General features: G+C 35.6%; 1 pseudogene; it reads right to left on the bottom strand.

The window, feature by feature from the left end:
* Nucleotides 1-312: 312 nt before the first annotated feature.
* Nucleotides 313-6973, bottom strand: LOC116145260 (annotated as a pseudogene).
* Between the last annotated feature and the right edge of the window lie 2794 nt (nucleotides 6974-9767).

Genomic DNA, 9767 nt, shown 5'->3' with positions numbered 1-9767 from the left:
CTTTTGATCATGGCTATGACTGCTCACTTTTTTTACAACATTACAAAATTATTCAAGAGCATTGCCCCCGATTCAATCTGATGAGACATTACTTGGGAGCCTTTCAGTTGAAGAGGACCCCCCACATTCTTCGTCCTTCAATCTCTTTGCATCTTCTACACTGTTTTGCGTTGACTTATACTATTCTTGATAATTTATTTCCCCAGAAACATGGAACTAATATAATCTTTGCCGAAAACATTGGATTAGATATTATGATCTTTCATTGTGCAAGAATATAAAAAGATGCTTAATTGAACGAATCTCGATTTCCCAAGAATCAAATGAGAATTAAAATTGCGGCGATGGCTTTGAAAAGTAACATTTGTGTCTTACATTGAGCCTTTCACTTTCCTATGATACGTATGTCTATACATCTGTTGTTCTGAGCTTTGGTGTTACAGAGATGAAGAAAACACAATGGACTACCAACTGGAAACAATTTCACAATAGTATAACAAAAGAAAAGCAGCCTCCGTTAACCCACTATTAGAAAGCATCAAGATAAGGTATCATCACATTCTCACTTGGTCAACCAATAGATAAAAATCAGAAATGTGCATACGGATGCGACAAGGGAGAGAATGATTGTATCCATTGACTTTTTTCTCCTTATCGCTGAAAGAATGTTATTTACCTGCAATGGTTTGTCAAAGCAGTGCATCGATCAATACAAGGATACAAACAGTTCAATATTGCCAAAAACAAGTACAAACAAAAATCTATGCTAAGAGCAGCTTCGTGTTATGTGATCACTCCATTATGTTTTGTCTCTCCTTTAAATGATGTCAACTTGATTCACTGAACCATTCACAATTTCTTTCTTTCTTTCAGCATCATACAATGCACTTAAGTGTTAAAACGTCCTTTACTGTAGATTTTGTAATCTAGATTATATTTCTGTGTGACTAATCCTTTTCTCAAGCACCTTAACTCTTTCTAAGAGTCCACACATCATGGAAAGCAATAAGATTCAAATTCCAGTTCATGCATATGCTAAACGAGCTCTGAAAAAAATAATAAATTACTATTTGAGAAATGTATTAAACATGAATAACCACATTAAGAGATGTTCATACCGAGGGAAGGCGGCTGCTAACATTACTGAGCTTTGAGTTGATGCCCCCGAATGTTGAACGTTGAAGGACCAGCGTACCAAGTGTTGCTTGAGCTTGTGAAATCACAGAATCCATCTGCAGCACCAGAAAATAACAGGCAACTGCGATGAAATGCTATAGTTGAAATAAATATCAGTTCACTTTAGCAGTTTGATCTCCTTTCTTTTAATTATATTCCATATAATGTGCCTCTAGAGATTCTACAACTTTCCATCTTAATACATTAAAAAACAAATTCAATCAATAGTTTTATTTTTATTATTTCTATATCTTATTCATGTGCCCAGGCAATTGGCTTGGAGATGGAGATCAACCAACATGACAAAATGGAATTCTAAAAAATTGATGCATGAATCTGCTCTAAGTTCTCTTTGAATTTCTAGTTAAGGATTAAAAAAAATTGTTTATCTACAAAAGAAAGACCTCAATACCACAGACATTTTTTTTAATGAATGCAATAGAGATAAGAATTGTGAAGAAGCTAAATAAAAGCTTCATTGAGCCCGCTTCAAAATTATTAATTCTACAACTTATCTGTGAAATATGCTACTCTTTCAACCCATGACGTAATTCTCCACAGTCCACATTAAACCAAGCTTACCAGTAATTACACACATGTCAATGTTTAAAAAGCATACTCAATATTACAGTATATTAGAATTTGACATTAATTCCGTCCACAAAAAGTTAACACTAAGAACCATTATCATATATTACCTTTCCAAACAAATTACCACATTTGCAGATTGGCAGCTACCTTTCTTTAAGTATATTATGTTTCAATGGAGGATAATGAATATACAGAAAATAAACATACATAATTTATTTAGCAACCCAAAATACAGTAAGATAATCCCAATTGGATGCAAAATACCCAAATCCACCTTATTTGCATCTAGAAATTCTGTTACAACTGGTTAGTGCACCTGCATATTAATCAAGACAGCGGAACAGAAACATGCTATAGCTTAAGACAACCTGGGAGCACATATGGTAACCAGAAACAGAAGAGATGGATAATCCAAAGAGTTGAGATTTGTGGTCCAAATCCCCTGCGGCAACCTGCTTAGGATATCATATCCGAAGTTTTCTGGCCACTAATGTTGTAGGGCCCAAAAGTAGTCCCAATTTAGAACTCAAATTTGTAGTACAAATCCCCTTGCGGCCACCTGATGGATATTCATATCCCAGAAGTTTGGCCACTAATGGTGTAGGGCCCAAAATAGTCCCAATTTAGAACTTGGAGAGCATGTAAAGAGGATTGGGAATTTGGATATTAGGAAAGAAAAAAGAGATTGTCTGATATTCTTTAATCCTCACTCTTTACAGACAAACTAACCAAATACATAATTAAGTTAGCAATGTCACGGCAATCTAAATCATATTTCATTCGAAGGACAAAAAAATTATATTGGCATTAATTTACCCAAAAAAAGAGAATTATCTGTGTACATACCTGTCTGTACTTCGGCCAATGGATACATGCTCTTTAAGGAGAGCTTGTTCTGCAGAACCAACACCTTTTCCAAATCTACCTAGTCCGATCAAACTCTCTAAAATCCTCAGAAGTGAAGCATGTTCTTGCTTAGCTTTAAGGCTGGAGCGGAGACGATAAAATCTGCACTCAATCAGTCTAACAAGAAGTTGGTGCCCATTCGTGCAATCTAATGGTTCATAGCAAACAAAGCAAAATTGACAAACCAAATAACAAAAACTAGGTGTTCATACATGCTGGCTTCAACTAGCTTTAAGTCCAAAAACTCTCCAGTAACAAATGAAGAGCTTAAAATGAACCTTAAAGGTGTATTTTTCATAATATCCCACATCTCAAGACTCAAAAATCTGAATCTTGTCTTAAAGGGCATAAATACAACAATTAACAACAACAAACCTGAGAACTTAGTTAATGGAAAGAATGTGCTAATTACCAAACTAAAAGATGCATAGATGATATGAAATTCCAGAAACAAATGTGCGTGACAAAGAGAGAGAGAAGAGAGGAGGAGAGAGAGAGGGTAGACATATAATGAGTAATTTGAAAAACTCAAACTGCAATGTTACCAATTTCAAAAAGTATTATGTTTTAACGAAACAGTATGGTTAAATCCCACATCCAATAACAAGAAATCAGATATCCACCATCAAGCTCTAAGAAAAATTAAACCTATTTTGCTTTGTTATGATGGTGTCCAATAGGAAGGAAGCCATAAAATCTAGTATAATCACTTTAAGATCATGAGAGATATATTAAGGAGAAAGATCAGCAGTTACATGTCTTCTCCTTAAGCCACAAAATCCAGAAAAGTATGTCATGTACTTTTATGAAGAGAAAATACAATAAAGTGAAGAAAGTCATATATGTAAAGGGAAAAGATTGCAGTTACACTTCTTCCTCTGAACCACAAAACCCAGAAAAGTTTACATGTATTTATGAGAGAAAAGGAGCAGAGAACACTAGTTTAAAGCTGAGAGCACTCAGATATATGTCAGAATCAGCAACTATAAATATTTTGGTAGCATTTATACAAAAGTTAATGTTCATCGCACACTAGTTCAAGTAAACAGAATGTCATTCAAGTTCAGCTACACTACTAAAGGTCAATTAAGAAGCCATGATACCTGAGTAAGATCTTGGAGAATTTCCTGATGACGAGTTAGGGTGTGAGAAACCATTTCAGATCCTCCAGACGAAAAACAATCTTGCATTGAATGTTGACTTGTTGTAGCTGTTAGTAGTCTGTCTATCCAGATTCAAGATCATTCTCTCCTGTGTCAACTTTAGTAGAGACCTAGTGGAAACAAGCTTTCGGTACGAATTCATCTGCTCATCCAACTGTGCTTCCAATTTTCTTGCCTGCAATTATAGATAAATCAATCATTTGCATAAAAGAAAAATAATAATGAGATTACTTTGGCAACAATCACAAAGTATAAGTACATTAAAATGAGCAGACAATTAAAGTGAAGTTGTCCACAATTCAAAACTAAGAGATGGGAACTAGGGCAGTAAACAGGTTTAGAAACAACAGTTTTCACAAGAAATCTGCAAAGTTCTAATGATATACCTCTTCTCTAAGATTTGTGTTGTTGCACCCCAAAGATAACCAGCATCGCTTATTATTTTAACCAACCAAGTTTGAAATATGCATCAGGAGGTATTTTAGATGAAATTACGAAATAATTTCTCAAAATAAATTTTAAAGCAAGTTTAATGAATTACCCTTTTTCTAAGATTTGAGAGGTCTGTGCCTCTAAATTTAACAAAGTATTATTTTCGTTTGAAGGTTATGACCACTGGAATAAGCAAACTAATGTTCCTCTGTTATTTTTCATAACAAAACTTTAGACAGACAATAAGCCTAAAAGTTAAATAAATTCTCATTTTCTATATTTGGTCAAGGGTCCTAGTCACTGGAACAAACAACCAATGAAGGCCATTAAACTCCAGTTTTTCAACTATGGTTTTCAACTTTATATCAGTATTCATGCATTAGACAAGCAGAAAACCAAATTTCAGGAACTAAGGCAACATACGCTAGGTATATGAATAAATCACAAGACAATTGTCATCAACAGACTCCAAATGAAGTTCTTTAAGAATGACCAAACCAAGGGTCTTCCAAATTGCAATTGAACCAGCAAGGGGATAAAGTATAGGTAAAACATGTATATTCCATCAAAAACCATTCAAGAACTGCACTCTTAATCAAGCTATGGAAGTTTCAGAATGATGTGGCAGCTAACAAACATTGTTTTAATTCTTCACAGTTGGGTTTATGTCCTCAAAAAGAATCAAGCTTGCCACCTAAAAGATCAAAAAAAATTCCATTGATCTGAATCCAGGGTACGAAACTACTAATGTTTACCTGGTCATTATCAATTTAAAAAGTAGAGTTTGAAAACAAAATTAACATAATTACGTACACTCAATAATTTTTTCCCTATTCCAAGGAGCCGGTTAACTAATGTTTAATCATTTATGTCATCTGAGACAGTAAACGAAAATAGAGTTCATGATTGCTCAATGATAAGATTAATTAATCTCATTAAATGCAATACTTGTCTCTAGTTCCTATTGGAGCAATGGCCAAATGCTATAACACAGTAATACTGTATCATCAATATAGTTTTGAAATGACAATTAGAAACAGCTCTAAGTGAAATGATCAAAAGGAGCATGGTCCTTTTATGAGCAGCAAACTAGGAGATTGGTCCTCAGCACCTTTAGCCATGGGTAAGGGATTAAATTTCAAACTGTTTATCAAATTATCCGGGGAAACCAAAATCAGAATTCACAATTAATGGGGACCAGAGAAGTCTTGTAATCCATTAATGTTATGCCCAACTTCTTCACATTCAATTCATACGAAAGGGTGATCGAAAGAAAGGATTACAGAGGAGTCTGTCTCCTTCTGGGCGTTTAATGTGTAGAAGTGAAGAGACTTTTGATCATGTACTCCTTAATGTTCTTGTACCATCCTCAAAATGAGGAAAAACAAATACTGTCCTCATTCCATTTTCTTGTGAAGCACCATACAAGGAGAACAAGTGAAAAACCTTATTAGTAGAATAAGGTTCCATCCATCTTTTATCAACCACAGTGCTACATTAACAAATGCAATTTGAGGAGACTCTTCTGGTGGACAGGAGGCTGATGCAACAAGTAAATCGCATCAATCCCAAGGCAGACAGTTAAACATTTCAAATAGTTGCTATCCAGAAAACAAGAAACATCTCCAATCAAAAGCCAATATAAATTGCAACAAGTTACATCAGCAACTTAGTACAATCCTTCATGACCAGGAAGGAGGGCTCTCCTTCATATACAACGGTAAGTTAATATACAGAACTATCTGATTTTAAACCACAAAAAAAAAAAAAAAAAATGAAGCAGACCAAACTATAGCCACAGAAATCCTAAGCGTTTGTCAGAAGAAAGCACAGTGCACATCACGGAGGCAGAATACTAATTTACTTCACAAGAAACAAACTTCTAACCTTATCTATCGTTTGGATCAAATAAGTTAACGATCATCTAATTTTCCTTCTGTCCTTCATTCTCTTCAGAATCAAACAGAGCTTTAAGGCACGCAACCTCCATAATTAGCATAATTCGAGGTCAATTCAATATGAATTGTCAATGCCTTCAAAATAATCTCACCAATAACATCAGATCCATATAATTCTCATTCACATCCCTAAACCTTTAATTCCTAAATCAGACACGCCTTCTAGAAAGCTTAAAGACTAGATTGATTCAGTACCAAACATAACACAGATTAATCAGTCAAATTATTAGCTATCCAATCCAACCAATCAAAGAATCGTATGTAATTCCTCAACATTAATCGCAATTCTCGACTTCATACCTGTATCTAAACAATTCCACAATTCAGTTCCTAAATTCTTCGCAACCAAATAGAACTCAACAAGAATCTTAAAAAAAAAGAAATCAAAATCAAAAGAAAAGAAACTGAACCTGTTTGCGTAACGCGTCCCATGAGCTCGGTACTTCCATGGTTGAACAGCAATTCGATCTCTCAAAAATTCAAACTCCTCTCTTCGATTATTTAAAAAATAGATTTATTGCTTGTTGTTTGAATAAGAGAAATAGAAAGAAAGGTTTTGATTAAGGGGTTGTTTGGAGACGGAGACAGATTGTCTACTCAACGGTAATTTGGCCGATTGCGTAATCACTAATTCATTAACCGGCCCGGGGTTGAATAAGATCCTGTGTTATTGATTTTGGTGAAGGTAATAAGCTATACTTTCTTTCCGAAAATGCCCCGTTGTTTTAAAGAGAGATTGTTTATATCGATTGAGGTACAATGCCGTTTGTAGGAACTGAAATTTGGTATTGCCGGGTATTCTAACTCGTCAAGTTGGGTCGGCGGGTTTTGACGTTTTGTATTAAAGAATAAAGAATTACTTGATTCCCCCATTTTGAGACGTTTCATTGCAATTGCTTTTATTAATCTTCGTAAAAGGAAGACGTTTGTTTCGAGGGATGTTATTAAACTGCCCAGTGCCCACCGTTTGGGCAACACTAAATTAGCGTTAATCATTTCAACGAGTACGCGTTGACACGCCTGAAATGACCCATCTGATGGGGAACGAATTAGACATCCCCAAGATTTCTCATAATGGCAAATTGATATAAAAAAAAAAGTTTGAGAAGACAAATAAATACTTTTCGTCCTATACTGTTATAAATTTCTGTTTTATAATAGTGAAAAGATTTAAATGCCCTTTTAAGTTTGACATCTTAGTTTTTTATTAATTTATCACTAGTCAACTTATTCAATTACATAGGCTCCGTTTGATTCACTTTTTTACACTTTTCAAAAAAGTTTTTTGAAAAAAGTTAAAAAAAGTTAAATTAGACGTGTATTACGATGTAAGATTTAGAAATTAATAAAAATACCTCATATCTTTGTTTATTTACTAAACACCCTTATAATAAAATATTAAAAGTTAACAAAAACACCCCCAACCCACCCATTAAATACGGACAGCCAGCCACCACCGCCGGAGGGTGGCCGGAGTCACCGTATCAACGCATGACCGACTGGATCTTACCCGTTGTGTGCCGATATGGCCTTTTCTGGCCAGATCCACGCAAAGGCTAGATCTGGCCACATTTGCTCGTCAACGACGGCCAATGTAACACCTACTGAAAACTAGTACAATGCATGCAATTAACAATGGAAAATTGGGCCCAAAACGTTTCTTTTCATTACAATTCACATGTCTTTTATACACAAAGGTTACTGTTTACAAAAGTGCATTTTAAAAGACAAAATAGGGGAACAGTGTAGCTATTGCTCCTCGCGCGCCGACGCCCCTCCAACCGCATCAACACCTAGAACCTGCATCCACAAAGGAAAATAACGGGGTGAGCACAAATAATGCTCAGTAAGTAAAACTCTCTAACTGTCTGTCCCCGTGTGTGACTCTTAATTCTTTCCTTTTCTAATTCTGTTTCTATTTCTGTTTCTAATAACATCATGGCCTCATCTTACCGGAGGTACGGCCGGATGGCGTTCACACAGCACCATCTCACTCTCTATGGCTATCGGGTGGAATTCACACAGTACCAACCCTTTCTTAGTGACTACCGAGTGAGGATCACAAAGCACCAACTCGGTTCCTCCTAACTATCGGGTGGAGATCACCTAGCACCTACCCGTTCCTCATGAATTTTGGGTAATGATCACCAAGCATTTACCCGTCTCTAGTCACTATCGGGTGATGATCACAAAGCATCAACCCGCTTCTACTAGCCGTTGGATGATGATCACAAAGCATCAACCCACTTATCTAATAACTAATCGGATAGTGATCACAAAGCATCTACCCCATTTCTATTACTCATTGGGTGACGATCACAAAGCATCGACCCATCTCTCTAAGGGCTATTCGGATGATGATCACAAAGCATCAATCCGATTCCCATAACGGTCGGGTGATGATCACAAAGCATCATCCCAACTATACTACTCTTCTAACTCATTCTATTGTAGCATTTTTCAATGCTCTCTACCCTTAGAGTAATTTTACCCACTAAGCTCTCTACTCATAGGGTATTTCTATACACAAAGTTTCCTACTCTTTCTTAGGTCACTTGTCAATGCATATAACAATGCACATGGGTGATTCATCTCTACTAATGCACTTGTGAAATGCCAACATGCAATGTTGCAAAAATTAAGGTTCATTACTCACACTCAATTCTCTATTAGGCATTTCATCAAACAACTCATGTGCACTATAAAACTCTATCATAGCCATGAATCTAAAACTTTTCCTAACCATCCAAAATGGGGAAAAACCCCTTCACAAAGCCATAATAACCTGTCAAATAAAACACTTCCAAAAAGGGTTTCATAACACCCCTTCAAATCCATCTCAACTACCTTGCCAATCCAACAACCCATTTCTCATATTTACAAGGTATTAACATTCACAAAGCATAGAAATCTCTATTCATACATCCATACATGGCATATCACATGTATTTCACATACATACATCATTACTATTAAAACCCTAATCAAGAAATTTCATAAATCTCAACTTGGGTTGGGTTTTACTTACTTGCTATGAAGAGACTTCACCAAATCTTCTTTCCACTTGGCTTTCTTGGCTATTCTCTCTACTCTTAACCAAAAGAATGAAAACCCTCAAAAACCAAAATGAGCTAAAATCTACAAATCACACAACTTAAGGAGAAATCCTTACCTTAGGAAGCCTTAGGTTGCTTTCTATACCCCAAATCACTTCAAAATCCCTTGGAAATCCTTGATCAAAAGAAAAGAGAAGTTGAGAGGAGAAGAATGAAGGGTTGCGTTTTTGGAGAAGAAGAATGAGGGTTTCTTTGATTCTAATTCCTTTTAATGAAATATAAACACAATCATTCCCATTTTGCCCTTACTCTTCTTTGGGAATTCCATCTATATCCTTTGATCCATTACAAACTCACCCCCATATCAACACATTCTCCATGAAAAATCCTTACAATTAACTCCCCACTTTTCCTGCTAATTAGGGGTAGAAAGGTCAAATTGTCCTTAGGGAAGAAAATGTCTAAAACTCAACCAACATGAAATT

The sequence above is a fragment of the Pistacia vera genome, unplaced genomic scaffold (genome assembly GCF_008641045.1).
Source record: "Pistacia vera cultivar Batoury unplaced genomic scaffold, PisVer_v2 Contig460, whole genome shotgun sequence".
Lineage (NCBI taxonomy): Eukaryota > Viridiplantae > Streptophyta > Magnoliopsida > Sapindales > Anacardiaceae > Pistacia > Pistacia vera.
The sequence above is the reverse complement of the archived record's forward strand: the minus strand, read 5'-3'. Positions and strand labels throughout refer to the sequence as shown.